Source organism: Artemia sp. Qi Xiang Cuo, chromosome 21, assembly GCF_049724085.1.
Source record: "Artemia sp. Qi Xiang Cuo chromosome 21, ASM4972408v1, whole genome shotgun sequence".
Taxonomy (NCBI): domain Eukaryota; kingdom Metazoa; phylum Arthropoda; class Branchiopoda; order Anostraca; family Artemiidae; genus Artemia; species Artemia sp. Qi Xiang Cuo.
In genome coordinates, this window is record NC_142814.1 from 18,380,526 (window position 1) to 18,398,802 (window position 18,277).

An 18,277-nucleotide genomic window follows, 5' to 3' on the forward strand; every position below is an offset into this window, starting at 1 on the left:
ATTTTATCCTGAATCCAAATTTTATATTCATTTGTGGGTCAATATCTACCAAATCATATTATTGAATTAGGAATAAAGTGAATACACCATTCAATGCCTTTTTTATTCTGATTACAAATATAATAATCATTTCTATCGTAAATGAATTTCAGCCCCCCCCCCTATGTATACCTAACCTAACCTAACCCTGAATTGGCATATAGAGGGGGGGGGGCTGAAATTCATTTCCGATAGACATTCTTATTATATTCGTAATTAGCATAAAAAAAGGCATCGAATGGTGTATTCACTTTATTCCTAACTCAATAATATGATTTGGTATATATTTACCCATTTGTGTTGTAAACTTTACCCCCACCCCTATATATAACAATTCAGGGTAGTCTATATATTTGCACATTAGGTAGGTAGGGGTAAATTTCATTTTTGATGCAAATGAATATTAAACTTGGATTTAGGATGCAGTTCTGACTATAAAGGTAAGTTTGACATTTACCCCCACCCCCCTAATGTGCAAATATATACCCTGAATTGGTATATATTGCCTAGGCTAAGAGTGGGTGTAAAGTTCATTTCCAATGCAAATGCATATTAAATTTGAATTCAGTATGCAATCCTGACTATAGAGATGTACCATTTGTCTCTTCAAGCATATACTTCAAAAACCCAGGTTACAAAACCTAAAATAATACAATCATAAGGAATAACCTGCATAATGACAAGCATAATCAAAAGCATAAGCAATATATAACATCATACATAAATAAATAAAAAAGAACAAGTAAGGAATATTCCATCTTCCTTCTTTTTTGGAAAAGCTTGTCAATCATAGGTTTTTTCTTGACAGTGGCTTGACTTCTTGACTGTTCCTTGTAGTAATAGAACTTCCAAGACTGTTATCAACTTCAGCCACAGAAGGCAGGGAGATGACATTGTTTTCCTGGACCATGGCAACCAGCATACTGGCTTGGCAAAAAGTGCATATCCTCTTTTTGGGGTAAGTCCAGACAGTGATACCATGAATTATGCACTGACAAGCTGCTGGTATTTGAATCATAACTCTCTTCATTTGTAGTCATGGCTTTCAAGTGCTTCCTATTCTAGAAATATTGTCTGTTTGCTTTTGTCTATACTACATGTAATCATGGTGCATCTGTTTCTCTGAGGACTGTTGATGGTCTGTATAGAACTATTGATCTGTTTTTGGGCCAACCTTCTTCTAACATTTTCTGCAGAACCCTCAGCTGTAGATCTTTCAGAATTTTTAGTTTCAACTCAGATAGCTTTTCTTGACCTATTGGTAGTAGTTTTGTAACAGAGTGTACAAAGTATTCAATTTCTCTGTGAAGCAATGGTTCCTTGGTTTCTAAGTGGAGCCAGTTAAGGGTATCTAGGATTGGTATTTCAGTCCCTGGTCAATATACTATACTGAAATTGTAGGGTTATATATTTAACATCATTCTTTGAAGTCTTGGCAGTGACTTATTGATTGGGCAATTAAGGATTGTTTCCAGGGGTTTATGTTCACTAATAATTTGGACAGCCATAATTTGGCCTGACAGCCATAGTGGTACTGATGAAAATTACAACATCCAAAAACAGCTCCTTTTGATTTGCAAATATCTCTGCTCTGTTTCATTCAGTGATTTTGATGTGAATGAAATAATTTTATTCTCTTGAAGCAGGATAGTGCCAACTCTTGATTTAGAAGCATCAACTTGGATCTATGTCTGACTTTTTGTAGGATCAAAGAGCAAAATTGTTGTTATGATTGATGCTTTAATTTTTGTGAATGTGGCTTTGTGTTCATTTGTCCAAATAAATTGCTTCTGCTTAGCTCAGGTTGTAAAACGTTTATTTAGGCCTGACAAAATTAATGTAAGAGGTAGTTTAACATCCCAAGGGCTGCTAGTAGTCCTTCCTGAGATTTGGGTGATGGCATTTCCTCTATTGCTGGGATTTCCTCAGGATCTGGGTGGATTCTGCTTTTGGAAATAATGTGTCTGAAGTAAGGTAATGAACCTGATTTGAAAATACACTTGTCTTTGTTAAGCTTGACTCTCTTTTCTTTAGCTCTTAAACAGTTTTTTTTGAAGATTTCTGTCATGGCCCTCTTCAGATACACCAGAGATGATCACATCATCCAAAATGACTGAGAATCTCTTGAGGTTGCTGAATGCATCTTCTGTGTGGTGTTGGAATTCATCTTGTGCAGACTTGAGTCCAAAGGGCATACATCTAAATTTGTATTGCCTTTAAGGAGTTGAGAATATAATTAGTTTAGAAGATTTGTCATAAAGACATAAGTTCCAATATCCTGGCTAGGCATCTAGCTTGGAGAAGTGCTTAGCACCTAAATGCTTTTGCACAGCTTCCTCAAAAGTTGGGATGGGATGGTAGGGTCTCATTATGGCTTTGTTGAGATTGTGAGGATCTATACAGACTTTCAAGGTTCAATCTGGTTTCTCAGCAGCCACAGTTGAGTTCACCCAATCAGTTGGATGGGTCACCTCCTTGGTGACTCCTAGGTTCTCTATACAATCTAGTTCATCCTTGAATTTGGACTGAAGACTCAAGGGGATTTGTCCCCTGGACTGAATGAATGGCTGTGCACCTTCCTTGAGGATTATTTTACATTCACCTTCCAGTTTCCCAACTCCCTCAAAGAGGTTGGAAAATTTGGTAAATATCTTATCAGTGCTGAGCTTTACAGGCTGAAGATTAAGTATCAGCTTTACCAGGTTCAATTGATGACTTGCACTGAAGCCAAGGATAAGAGTAGGGGCTGACTGTACTACAAAAAAACTCTATGGGTTGGCTATTATTTCCTGTGTAGGCACAGTTGACCTTACATGTCCACATGACAGGAATAGCCTGACCACAAAAGCTTGTTAAATGTTGTTTTAGGGTGGATTGTAGGTTTTAGATTTAATCTTTCCACTGTCTGTTTGGTAGTAATGCTAGCTTGTGCCCCTGTGTCAATCTTGAATTTCACACTGGACTGGTTGGCAATTCTTAGTTTAGCATATGGCTGGTCATCAGATTTTCCTCTTGCTTACTTGGACTATCTGTCTTGGCTTTTTCTACAATTAGCCATGGCTTGATGAATGCCCACAACTACTTGATTTTAATTCAAAATCAACAGTGATGATCATTTGTTGATGGATGAATTGTTTGTTGGTTTGTCGAGCTTCAGAACTGATGATGTTCACAGTATTTTTGCTACCATGAAAGGCATGTGCAAAATGGTTGGGTTTTCTGCATTTACCACAAGTCTTCCCTTTTGCAGGGCACTGATGATTCTGTGAATACTCTTAACCACTGGGGTAACATTCATGGTTTTCAATTTGGTCATGATTAGGCTTCCACAGTTTATTTTGATTTTTCTTGATGATATAAACCTCTTGTTTTCTATGACTAGTTAATTCTGTTGACATTGTCTTAAATTGTACCTGGGTTTCTGCATAAGTTCTTGCTATTTTGATAGCATCTGAGAGGGTCAATTTGGATCCTAACTGTAGTAGTCTTTCATGAATCTACTGGGCTGATGTTCCAAAGATGAGGTGATCACAGGCCATTTTGTCAACAGTTGTAGCTCCATATGAGCAGTCATGCACTAAGATTCAGATGGAATGTATATTGGGAGAATATGGGGTTTCATTGTGGACTAAAGTAGTCATTTAATTTTGCAAGTTATACACTAATTTTGTCTTTTTCATCAGCTACTATTGTCCAAGTGTTGAATGCATCAATTAGCAGATAATTAGCAAATTAGCAGATATGCATACTTGATTTTCTCATTTTTTCCACTCAATGGTCCATCAAACATTAGATTAGCATGACTTTTAAATCTGGTCCACACCTCTTTTAGATTGTCTGATTCCCAATTCATGTCAGGATATAGGATAGTGGTATCCATCTTCTACTCTGACACCCTGTAACAATTTGTCTCTTCAAGCAAACACTTAAAAACCCAGGTTAAAAAACCTGGAATAATGCAATCATAAGCAAAGCACAAGTAATATATATTGGCAAGCAAAAGCACAAGCAATATATGACAGCATGCATACAGAAATGTAAGCAGGCAACTAAGGAATATTACAGAGGTAATTTTATTTATTAACTACCTGAATAGTCTGTTAATACAAAGCTTACCCTTCCCCTCTCCTATTTAGCTCTAGTCTATTTACAAACAAACACAAAGTAAAAATAGTACCATCAGATTTCTTATGTTATGATCCTTTCCAACATAATAGTCATTATCTTGACAATGCCCTTCCCCCCACCTTGGATGGACACATGTAGCCTATCACCTTAATGATAAATTTGGTTTTTGTTCTCATTTATTATAAAACCAGTTACTGTGTTTGACATGATTGTAATAGACTTGAGATATTCACTTTAGTCCAAACGATTGTAGCTTACTGAACATTGGATAAATAAGATACTATATAATAATAATATAATATAATATATATTGAAAACCCGTCGTATACAATAAATGTACAATGACAGAGTATACAAAAATACGAAAAGAGGAAACAAAACGATAATAATAACAACAAAAGCAACAACTTATTAAATAGTATACAAAATAGTACGAAAAGTGGAAACTGAAAGATAGCATACTCAAAGATTACAACAGAAACAACAAATTCTTCGAAAATAGCAACAAAGACAACAACTTTTGAAAGGAGAAAAAAAAAAAAAAGAAAGAAAGAAATAAATAAAAAGGGAAACAAGAGGGAAAATTAAACAAGCAAACTTGCCCACTTGTGCTTTAGAATTGGTGGTTTTGTATTTTGCTGGCTAATAAGTGTCTCAACAGCTAGATTTGGGTCCACTAGGTTATAGCACCAAATCAGAAAACTATTTTTTGTCCAAGGTTGCAATTTTAGTAGGTACTTTGCAAAACGGAAAAATATAGAGCGGATTTTAGACTTTTCACGGTTTGCCAATAAATTCCAGAAAGGGGTCATTGATTTCAAAACATGAATAATATTAGGGAAAACATGTTCATCTGATTAAAATGAATATGCTGCACCTTGTGAAAATTTCCCTGTTTTAGTTTGTTTTTAATTTGATTAGCTTTATAACCTAAGGCTGTATATGGGGCAGTGATGGTTAAAATACTTTTGAAAATGGGCTATCTAAATGCAAATACAAAATAACTACTACTACTACTACTAACAACTCACCACAGCACCAAGCCCCCTGAGGCCAGCATAGCTACGCATGCTCCTCCTCCACCCCAATATATTCAAAGCCTCCTTTTTTACACCTGCCCACAAAGTTCCCATTTGGGATGTCCTCCCACCCCAGACTAGGATGACCTGCTATCCGTTTAGCCCTAGACGTTGGGCCAAAAAGAACAATCTTTGGCAATCTATCATCCTTCATCCACACAACATGCCCTAGCCACCTCAACCTTTCTTTCACTATAGCCCTAGAGAGCAGTATTGAACCACATTTTTTGTATAGCTTATTGTTTGAAATATGGTCAGTCAGCCAGGTACCCAGAACTGTCCTTAAGCAATTTCTTTGGAAAACATATAGCAAATCTTCATCCGCTTTTTGGAGCGTCCATGCTTCAGAGCCATATTTGACCACTGTCATCATTGTAGCTTCTAATGTTCTAATCTTGGTTTGTAGACTTATCGTCCTATTCTTCAAAATTTTTTTTACTGTGAAAAAACACCCTGAGCGTCGGGTATTCTATTTTTATCAACTTCAGTGCTCCAACCATCTTTACTAATAATGCTACGAAGGTAAGTGAAGCTTCCCACCTAATAAATCTTTTCAACATCCAACGACACATTCTCATTTTGACTCATGCCTAGCCTTGGTGACTTAGTCTTTTTAACATTATTTTTCAAACCTATTCTAGCTATGAACTTGCAAAACCTCTAAAACTTTGTTCATTTTGCTCACACTTCCATCTAGGATGCTTGAATCATCAGGATAACCTAAGTCCAGGAGACTTTCTTCCCCATTTGATTCTGTGGTCTCCCATTGCCTTTCCTGTGCTCCTTAAGACAAAGTCCATCAAAATAATCCATATAAAGGAATATTTGGCCGGAAACAGACATAAGTAGTATTTCCAAATACCTGACTAAACATTTATTTTGTATTCAAATACTAAAATCCTTATTTAAATGCACCAGAGATAAAACGTGTAAAAGACAATATAGAAAGGATTTTTAGTAGGGTAAGTATATGAGTCACATTACAGAAACAAGCAAATGCACCAGAATGCAAAAACAGACAAATTCATGATACTCTTCTTAGGAGCACTGAGTAAAGAGATCACACCAATACCATAAATATTATGGTTCTATATACTACCTTTCATAAAAAGGGGTTCCAACCAAAGGTGTAACATTATTTTTTGAAACAACATGGTCAGGTAACATGTTCCATGATTTAATGGACCAATTTACAAAAGAACCCTTTTCTGGTAGAATTATAATGAGTTCTGCTGCATGGGTGAATAATTGCTGAACTGAAAGAGGGTACTAAAAGATAAATTATCAACACCTTTAACAATTTGAAATGTATTAACTAAGTCTAACCTATCCCTTCTGAATTGGAGAGATGGTAGGCTTAAACAGATTAGCCTACACTCGTAAGGCAAATACTTAAAATAATGAAAAAATTTTGAAGCCTGTTTTTGCACTTCTTCAATAAGCTGTGAATCAGATTTTCTTGTTGGATACCACACAGATGTATTCAACTATTGTTTGTGTCATTGTCTTATACAGCTTAGTAAAGCTTTGCAGGTTAAACCTTCTTAACATTCTTTTCATACAAAGCAAACTACAGTTTGCTTTGCATTATACAGCTAATGCTGGCTTATCAAACCTCAATTGATTACCTTACCTTTGCATTCTCCAGCAAATAAGGTATTATCCTGTAGGTGCTGGTTAGTGAAAATATTGAGCCAATGTGTTGGATGCATCCCATTCTTAAAGCCTTGGCTTAGATAAGCAATCTTTGTCTACAGCTCCCTCAAAGGCCTCCACACTAGGGGCGGAGACTGCTTCTTTGCTTAGGGAGTTCCAGAGCCCCACAACTCTATTTGGGAAGAAGTTTTTCTGTAGTCTGGTGTTGGCTTGTTTGCAGTAGAACTTCATGGTGTGTCCTCTAGTTCTTGTTGACTGGTCAGGTTCAATCTTATTTTGCTGTAATGACTGAGTGTGCAGCATTTTTGTACACCATGATGACACCCCCCCCATACTTCTGTTGATAGGAGAGGTGGATTATCAAAAACGATTCCAAGGTCCCAAATAGAATTGACAGAACATATTGCTACATCAACAGTTGAATACTGGTTTGCTACTACATTCACTAAATTGTTTACCACATGGTAGTTTCTCTGATTGACAAACATTGAATTTGAATTATACCGATTAACCAACACATTCAAATATTTCTGTAGAAGAGCCACATGAGCTGGAAAAGATATGCTTGTATAAAGCTTTACATCATCTGCAAACATTTTGATTTTGCTATGTTGAATTACCTTTGGCCATTCATTTATAAATATACAAGACTGCTCCTAAGCAACTACCCTGAGGGACTCCACTCAAAACATTACACTTTTGTAGGTTTTTCGACTTGTTCACTGACCTAAGCTGCTTAAAAAGTAGGTTTGAACTTTATCCTTTTTGTTTTCAGCATGATTAATAAAAAGAATATATAAAAGCAGCAAGGACTTATGGTCCTTGCTATATCATGGTGTACCTTATGGTTGAGATGTTTTACTAGCAAAATATAAATTAAAACGAGAAGTAAGGAGTGCAATTGGTGTATTCAAATCTAGTAAACCCAGGAAACAGCTGATGGATTAAAAAACTGTTAAACACAGGTTTTGAAAATTTTATTCTACTCCAGGAACACCTGTCCAATTTTACTTAAAATTATGAAAGATAATGTTTTAGGCCTTTGTTTCCTTACAGAGTGGTGTTTTGCATAAGGTTTTCAGTTCAGAAAGTTAGTGCTTTAAGAAACTAGAATCTAAATGATTGTAAGGGTTTGTGGATTCCAAGGGAACAGCCAAAACTAAAAATATTGAGCATCACAGGCCAAAAACCCTTTATTCATAACCATAGCTTGCTCAAATTGAAACTAAACAAAAAAAAATAACAAACAAATTTTAAACTGAAAGTAGCAAGTAACATTAAAGCTTAGAATGAATAAAAATTATTCTATATATGATGGGCTCATCCTTTGCCCCTTGGTCTTTGTGCCAAAGTTTGGCTTCTTTCCCAATTCCTTAATAGTGATTAAATAAAAAAAAAAAGTTTTTTTAACTGAAAGTAAGGAACGACGTTAAAACTTAAAATGAACAGAAATTATTCCGTATATGAAGGGGGCTGTCCCCTCCTCAACGCCTCGCTCTTTACGCTAAAGTTTTTTATTGTTTAAAAAAATAAGAGTTGTGAGAAAGTCAAACTTTAGCGTAAAGAGCGATGCGTTGAGGAGGGGACAGCCCCTTTCATATACGGAATAATTTCTGTTCGTTTAAGTTTTAACGTCGTTCCTTACTTTCAGTTAAAAAAACTTGTTTTTTTTATTTAATTTTTGAACGTTTTTGAATTGATGCAGGTTTTGATTCTGGCTCACCGTACATGAATAATTAAAACAAAATTTGTATATTAATTTTACTTTTATTTGGTTAAATGGCTCTCTTGAAACTTGTTTAATTTTATTTACGAACGTTTTTATTAGTAATAAATATAAATAACTTTACGAATTAACTCACGTAACAAATTTCCATGTTCTCATATTTTTAATACCAAAATCAGAGGGTCGTCTACTAGTCAATACCTCGGTCATTAAGCTAAAGATAAAATTTTGTTCCAATTCTTTAAAAATGACCCCTTAATCACAAAGGCCATTATCTAGAATAAATAGCTCTTATGAAAGTACTAAAAAATCTTTGGCTTAAAGAGCAAGGTACTGACTAGGGGGTGAACCTAATCATACACGTAATATTTTCTGTTCGTTTTAAGTTTTGATGTTACTCCTTATTTTCAGTTGGAAAACTTGTTTTTTTATATTTAATTTCTGATCTTTTTTAAAAATAATGCTGGGAAATCCGGCACCCCCTTCATAGCAATGTCCCTTCCCCCATGAAAACTTCCTTCATGGAAAGATCCTCCCACATAACCCCCAACCCACCCACCCCCCTTATACCAGAAAAAATACCCCCTGAAAACGTCTGTATACTTCCTAATAACCAATACTATATGTTAACATTGGGCAAAGTTCATAACTTTCAGCCCTCCCTCTGGGGACTTCAGGGGATTAAGTCATCCTAAAGGACATATTTATCATATTTTCAACCATGCTGAACATAATGGCTATCTCAAAATTTTGATCAGGTGACTTTGGGAAAAAAATGAATGTGGGAGGGGGCCTAGTTGCCCTCCATTTTTTTGGTCACTTAAAAACGGCACTAGAACTTTTAATTTTCGATCCAATGGGTCCTCCCGCGATATTCTAGGACCACTGGTTCGATACGATCATCCCTGGGAAAAAAAAACAAACAAAAAATCAAATAAACAAGCATCCGTGATCTTTCTTCTGGCAAAAAATGCAAAATTCCACATTTTTGTATATAGGAGCTTGAAACTTCTACAGTAGGGTTCTCTGATACGCTGAATGTGATGGTGTGATTTTCATCAAGGTTCTATAACTTTTAGGGGGTCTTTCCCCCTTTTTTCGAAAATCAGCCAAATTTTCTCAGGTGCCCAACTTTTGATGGGTAGGACTAAACTTGGTGAAAGTCATATATTTGGAATCAGCATTGAAATCTGATTCTTTTGATGTATCTATTGGTAATAAAAACCCGTTTTCTAGAGTTTCGGTTACCATTGAGCTGGGTCGCTCCTTACTTACAGTTTGTTACCATGAACTGTTTGACTGCTGAAATACAAGGGCCATTTAATTGGAACAGAAAACTTTTTTGAAACACTAGAAACTGTAGTGTAATGAGCAAGGGCTAGAGGAGATTACTCCCCCCTTCATTTACAGAATAATTACTGTTCATTTTAAGATTTAGTGTTGCTCCTTACTTTCTGTTGAATTAATTGTTCATTTACATTTATTTAACTTTGATTGTTTTTCAAATCATCCCAGAAAAACCCCCTTCCTCTTCCATGAAAAATTTCATCCAGAGAATTCTCCCTCATGGAAACTTCCCCCCACAAAAACTTCACCATAGAAAATCTGCAGGGATAGACTAAAGGCATAGACCCAAAACATCCATGGGAATCAAGAAGGACTAGAACACAATTCCTCAAAACTTATCCTATAGTTACACGAAGGCTCAACAAGGCCTAGAAAATTAGGCAATTCCTTGAGGTATCTAACCCCCTACCTACAAAATGATCCACCACCCGTTCTTCATAATTGCTTAAATGCACTTATGCATCATTATATTATACACCAAATCAGTTTAAGTAAATAAAACATTAAAATAAGTGTCATTTTCTGTATAAACATAGGAGGTGTCACCGTGCAGCAACGTTATTAAGGCATAATCTAAATGGAGCGTGATGAGAGATTAATTCCTACAATGCTCCCCCCTCTCCATGCACACATACCAACACCTATCTTTATGTGAAAGCCCTTGGATCGTTAGACAATTTCGGCATTGAAATGTGCTCTTTCAGGCATGTAATACCTCTCCATCATATTTCCTTGCACATAATGTTGTAAAAAATCAAGTAAATCAACTTACTTAAGACAAGAATTAGGATAAAAAATGTATATGTTTACCATCTATCTTATCTACCTTCAAGTGCAAGAGTTGGTTGGACACTAAACTATCTTACTTTTGAAATATTTCTGTCAAGAACTGTAGTTACTTAAATTTTTGCCATTGGTTTTTATCATGAGTCAAAGTTGTTCATTATTCTGACTTGCAGAAAGCTCTTCTAAAGTGGTAAGAATGACATACCAGTCTCATCATTGATTTGGGATCATAATGAGGATGAATTGTCACAGACACAAGTTTAACCATAACAAAAAGTATAGAAATTTAAACATGCCTCTCTTTTTGTTCTAGCATGTCCTCTCCTGGGGAGCCCCTATTCTTCAGGTTTACCAATATTTACTATTTAGCCACTTCCGAAGGCAACATGATACACAAATTAGATTCCATTTGGGTACTTGTTTTTTTGCTGGTACAATTAGTATATCCTAGTACAAGATTCCTTATTTTATACTATTGTCCATTGATTGAATCTTGTATTATGTCATAGGGTCTTATGTTAAAATGGGTATCTTCAATCTCAGCTCAATGGAAATCAGTTTTGCTTGACTGAAAACAATAAAATTATGACTAGATAAGTAAATATTATTCTAAATGATTTTAAAAAGTGTATAATGATGGAAGGAAGCATAACAATCTGATTAATAGGAAAATGCTGCATATCATAAACTATTCCATTGTTTTAGTGTTTTTTTTTTCTAGTTTTTTATATTCTTATGGCTATATCTGGAACTGTTAGGGTAGAGGAACATAAGGTACACTGTCAGAAAAGCAACCACAGTATTGGGAAAAAGCATAAAATAAGGAATCATATGGTACTACTTTTATTTGTATAGCATGTTTCCATCAGAAGTGGCCAACCACTAGATATTTTTTTTTTGAGCCTCACAACTTAGCAAAACCTTGATTTATAAGGTTTTAAAGAATTTAGAAAACTGTGTTTGAAATTCAAACAAAATGTCTAATAATTCACTAAATCTTACTCAAATCACTGCTCTACAGTTGTGTTCTTTTTGTGTCTTGGGGTATAATTTTGGCCTTGAGTTCATTCCTAAAAGTATCATTCTCCTATTGCAATTATTTTCGAAGATAGTGAAAATCCCGTCATCTAGAATTTTAGCTAAAAAGATAAATACCAGAATGCTTTAGAACTGAAACTTGCAAATGATAATTCTGAACACATTATTAATACAGTAGGGGCAGCCACATGAGTTTGGCTTTGGTTATAACTCAAAGCCATTATCTGGGTTGGTGGTGCACAGGGAAAAATTAATTACAGCCCCCCCCCCCCAGCTTAAATATAGTCAAAAACTTTGAATCAAAGTGGGCAATCCCTCAGTCATGCAGCTGAGGGATTGCCAACTTAATTATTAATACAGTAGGGGTAGCCACATGAGTTTGGCTTTGGTTATAACTCAAAGCCATTATTTGGGTTGGTGGTGCACAGGGAAAAATTAATTACAGCCCCCCCCCCCCCCTCAGCTTAAATATAGGTAAAAACTTTGTATCAAAGTGGGCAATCCCCCAGCCATGCAGATGCAGTGCCTGACAGCTGACCCTGTTGTCCCCTCACCCCACAAATGGCTCTGGCTATGCTATATTCATAGAATCATTATACAAACCCAAAAAGATGAATAAAAAACCATCTGAATCTACTTTATTCAGAATCCAGTATGTTTGTCAATAATTTTTTTATTATCTTGTGTCTAAGTTTGTTCTTTTTGTATGTAAAAATGGTGCTTTCAACTGAGAAAAGGCAGTCAAAATGATAGGTAAATAAAATCTAGAATTCCAAAGAAGAACTAGTGTATTCAGACTCAGTATCATTTGTAGAACTTATGTAGTATTGCATGCGGCAGAAGTTACTGTACAGTATTGGATTCAGTAGTCTTTCACTTCTGGAGTCTGTCTGGAGGAGGCTTGCTTTGGAGACAGATAATCTATAAGAGACAAGGAAGCTCTTGCAGGTACTTTTCTAGACAACAGAGAGACCTCCTTGATTAAGGGGGAGAGCAACTTTTCTATCAATCAATCAATCACCTTTATTGCCCAAAAAAACACACAAGGGTTCAATATGGAGTAGATGAAGAAAAAAACAAAAACAAAAGAAAGAAGAACACACTCACAAAGAAACACTATATTATCGAGAATAGATTCAATATTTCTACTAACACATAGCAGGATGGAGGCTGTTTGTCTTATCAAGCCTAGAAAAATAGCAACCGCAATGCTGCTCAGTCATGGTTAGTGGCTCAGTTAACCCATAGCCTGACACTAGTCTTTTGTTTCTAGCCCATAGTGGTATACACAAGAGAAATTTCGCGAAACGAAAATACACAGATCTAATAGTCTTTTTACAAAGAGAGACAAATTCAAAATACATGAAATAGCTTTCAACATCTAGATCTATATAGAAAGCATCTATATATCTATATAGAAAGGTATCTATATAGAAAGCAGACAGTAGCTGTACTTTTACAGGCTTCTCGGCTTGTCTGTAACTTATTTAATTTGTAAGCATAATATGCAAAAGGAGCATGGACTTAATGTATCTTGTGGTTGGGATTGTTTCACTATAGTCGGGGAGCCAAAGTTGAAAAAGTCGTCAAATAACGGTTTGTAAAAAACATTTTGGTACATGAGTTCTGACTTTTGGAAACGATATTTTCGGACATGCTGATTCTATTTATTTCGGGAATTGCGACCGCCAAAGTGCGCTTCATAGTTTAATATGAGGTCAAAGTTTCGACTCGATCATCTATGATAAAAATTTAAAACTTAACTTGTTTATTGTTAAGTAGATGACACTGCATCGTTCTCGTGGCTTTGTTAAGGTTATGTTTACTGCCATGTGCCAAGCTGGTGCAAATTGATGGTTAAAAAGTTAAAAAGCTAATTAACTCAATTATTTGATCCTCAAAGGTTTGTATTTACCAGTATTTCACTTTTTATTGTTTCGCCTCGTCTTTCAGGAATCCTTGGTATATAAGTTTATAATGCATAGGCTAAAAATCTTATCTGTTTTGGGGTCAAAGGATGGTTAGAGGCTTACTTAAGTGGTTTAAAAGTAGGGTAAAGGTGCAGATTAGTCCCCCCTGATAAAAGCAACTTATTTCTTACTATTATTCAGTAAATTGCAGGGGTGTACACGGGAGGCGTTTTACGAGGAGCTTGGCTCTTTTGTGAGCTAGCCTAGGTGGTACAGGTTTTTTTCAAGCATAGTCAAGCAAAGGCGGTACACTCTGACAATACTTGGCTGTCTTCTCTTTCCTTTTTTGTGTGTCAAGAGTCTCACTATTTACCATTTCTCCTCAAGTCACTAACTTTATAGCGCTTCCAGACTATCCCATTTCTGGAAAAATGGGATTGAAATCCGGAAAAAGGAATAGCCCTCCAGACTTGGCGGTTTTAAAAAAAATATCGGTACAAGTTTATCAGCCATCCTTATCAAATCTGTTTTTCTGAGCCAAAACCTATAGAAAACAATTTTAGAGCCTCAGTTAGACAATTTACCTTTTTTCTATTTTAAACTACATCAGACAACTATTTTTATTTATTACTTATCATGTTTAATCGTCTCCTTTTCTGGCATTTTTTCCAGAAAAGCTGTCCACACTACAGTCTTCCGTCCTATTTTCCATTTTCTGACCCTCTGATCCTTCCTGCCCAGAGAACGGAAAAATGGGATGGAAGACCTGTCTACATTTCTAGATTTTCCGTCCCATTTTTCCAGAAACCGGATAGTCTGGACGTGTTATTAGTTGGCAAAACAAAATTTTAGGCTAGGTGGAAGAAGGTTTGGTGGTACCTTCTTTTTGGCCAATACTATGCCGCAATGCCCAATACTATGCCACAAAGTTGTATTATTTAGGGTGGACTCAAATGGGTTGAGACTCAGGCCTCCATGGCCCATTGCCTCCAGAATGGAACATTAGGAATTGTCATTTTCCATTTTTTGAGGGAACATTACTGAATATGAGTATGCTTTACAGATGCGAAAAAATTGACATTATCACTAAGAAGTGTCTTTTTTCTACCAGGTTGGACTTATTATCCCTGCTGGAGGGGGGGGGGACATTAATTAATGTGTGGTTTTAATATTTTTTTAACCCGGTCTTTAAACAACTTATATGGTCCTATTATATACTATAATAGTCTGTAGATAAAGGAAATGGATCAGTTATATATCATGAAGAACTTCTTGAATTTTTTTTCTAAGGTTACCATTAGTACCGTACTAAATTTCTTCTCTATTTTGCAGGATAGTTTGGAATCATTTGCCAGAAAACAATTAGATGCTCTATATCGCCCCCCCCCCCCAAAAAAAAAATATATTATGAAAAGTGTTTAATCTGCCAAAACCGATGTGTCAAACCGATGGGAAAGGACACCTTCACACTGTTAGTGGTATAAAACGTGTCCGAGAGCTTCTATTGACCAGATGCAAGTGCAATGCTAAGTACTATGCTCTAAGAAAGGACTGTCAGCAACCAAACTTCTTACAAACAAGGCTGGTTTGGCATAGAACTTGTAGACAGAAAGTTTTTCTTGTGATCTCCATGGAGGTCTTCAGGAAGCAAATATGCCAGCTACACGTGCAAGACTCACTAGAACATTGGCAACAGAAGTGAGTTACTCATATGCTGACTGGTGCATCATTTGTGACAAAAAGGGGAGTACTAAGCGTAAAAGTGAGAATGTTCTTGCAATTAAAACGATAGAAAGGTAACAGAAGTTATCACAGCATGCTGAAAGACTTTTACGAGAAACGCTTGCTGTGTTTGCAATGTCCAAGGACAAAAATTTGATTCAGTTGAGTGCAAAATACCACCAAAAATGCATGCTTAGCTTCTTTAAAAAGAAGACTGAGGAAGAGACTAACTTTTTTGCTATAGAGGCTATTGCAAAAAGTGTGGTGGATGAAATTGAGACTCGTCTTAAGGAAGGAAGGATATACTCGCTTAGTGAGCTAAGGCAGAAATTAAGCAGTGGACTAGCTAGTTCAGGTCTGGCAGTAAAGGCCCATAATGTTAGGATGCTGAGAAAGCAATTGAGTGTGAAGTATGGCAGAGCACTAGAATTGAGCTGATCTGATAATTTTTATAGAAGGGCTGTCTTACCTAGATTCTAAGGCCTGCTGTTTGCCAGTGTTTGATGTCAATTCGAAGCTATCTCTCATTCTGGACTTTATGCCGCTCTTAAGGACTATGACTCCGTCAAGGGGTGAGACATTAACTGACTTTTTAAAAAGGTTGACGTGCGAGGTTTTTAGTCAGGTCCCAGAAAATCTATGCCAACTGCATGTGGTTTCTGACCGGAATGATGGAATTTATGGAATGAAGGACCCAACCGGCTCACCAGTGTGCTTAAAAGACAGTAGTGGCTACCATAGACGAAGGGGTGAGCAGAGTTTGAAGGTCAGTACCACATATAGTAACAGCATCAAACTCGGTGATTCCTGGCAATCAATTCTTAAAAGTTATTTCTGCAAAGCTAACTTGGTGGCTTTTATTTATGAGTTTTGGAGCATTGTTGAAAGTAAAAGTAAGAACTTTGATATTGTACTTGCTGGAGGTTTCCATGATCGTCGACATGTTCGGATATTGCCTAGAAAAGGATCCCTGGAACCTTTGCCTCCTCTTAGTCTTGAGCTTGCAAGCACACATGAAGAAGCAGACAGGCGTGTAGGAGTCCATGTTGTTTCCAGCTTTAGGAATAGAAGTTATTCTGTCATTGTTCGGGCCAATGACACAGATATTCTGGTGATACTGTTGCAACACTCCTCTATGCTGTTAGATACGAAAGAGAACAAAAAGAAGGAGCTATTCCTCCAATTTCCTGACAGAATTTTCCCTGTGCACGAGCTAGCTATTTCTCTTCCACGGGACTTTATTGTCAGCATTAGACTTCTACACTGCCTTAGTGACACTGACACGACGAGCTTTGCATATTCTGTGGGGAAGAAGACATTTGTGAAAGCAGCTTTGAAATTTGATCTTGTTAGTTACATGGAGAAACTGACGAGAAATGTCAAGATTGACCTCGTCAATATATCAAATTATATCGAGGAAGTGACGGAGGTGGCAAGAAAAGTAACAGTCGCAGCCTATGGAAAGAATCCTACTGACTTTAACTCCTTGAATGACTTTCGAGTGCACTGATTCCATAGGAAAAAATCGTTAAAAAATCTTCCGCCCACTGAAAACAGCTTTAAATATCACATCCTTAGAGTTGTATATCAGTGGAGAATCGTTTTACAGGCTATGGAGTCTGAACCAATAGTTTCAGACCCCCTAAATTTCGGATGGATATGCAGTGATGCTTTCGGGGCTTTTCCTCTGACAAATTCATTGTCGCAGTGGCCGATTTCTATAAGACGTATCGCATTTCATTGCAAGTGTAGAAATATGTGTAATTGAAATTGCTCCTGTGCTGGAATCCGAAAGTGCGACTTGCTTTGTGCTTGTGCTAGATCATGCGATCTTTTTGAAAGTAACGACGAGTTTGACCTATTAATAACTTAAAAAACATTGCTAAACATATTTAAATTATGTATATTCGATGTTAATAAAATTGTAAAAAGCAAAAGCTTGTAAAAGCAGTTTGAAGCATATTGAAGCTGTTGGGCTTGGAGCAGGATATTTTTTTTTCTGGTGTGGTAAATTAACGATCGCCTAATGTTTTGGCTATGTATAAAAGAGACAACTACAATATTCTAGTAGAAAGCTGGACTTTGTCTGAGTGAAATAGAAAATCAACGAACTTAGTTACAAAAAACCACCAAGCGCACCTTTGGCGCTTATATTCCCGATATATTCGTAATCAGCATGGTCGATTTAATCTAAAACCTCTCTCAAATCACTTGTCCCCCTCAGATTGCTATTTTGTCAGATTTTCAACTTTGGCTCCCCGACTACTAGCAAAATGACAATAAACAGGATTGTAGTAAGAACTGCAAAAAAGATTGCTGGTGTGTTCCAATCATGGTAAATACAGTATGCAGTGGCTGCATTGAGAAAACTGGTAAACACAAGTGATGATAATTTTATTCAGCTCAGGAAACGATTATCAACTTATACTGAAAAATTATTTGACAGCATTTTGGCTCTTCTTTGTGTGGTCTTTTACAAAAAGTGTTCTGTTCAATGAAGTAGAGCTTTAAGAATATAGAATCTCTGACTGATCCTAATGGCCAAGGGATCCAAAGGGTAAAGTCAAACCTGGTCATAAGCTTTTTCAAATCATGATGCATGATAATCCTTGCCAAGTCTGTACCTAGACTTCTTCTTCTATTCTAACCTATGTTCAAGTTTATGATTAGTTTGGGTGTTTACAGACCTTGAGTACATGATTTTGACTCTTTGTAGATAGCCGAAGTTTTTCCTTCTCCAACTATTTTAGTCTTAAAATATTACCTGTTGTGAATTGTTGGAACTGGAACTCCTGCCATTGTGGCCTGGGACAACTTTGCCATCTACTGGTCAAATTACTGTTTGG

At 36.4% G+C, this 18,277-nt stretch overlaps 1 protein-coding gene across 1 annotated transcript in view; it reads left to right on the forward strand.

Annotated features, from left to right (window-relative positions):
* Positions 1–18,277, forward strand: part of LOC148939301 (uncharacterized) — a 96,408-nt gene that overhangs the window by 606 nt on the left and 77,525 nt on the right. The window lies entirely within an intron of this gene.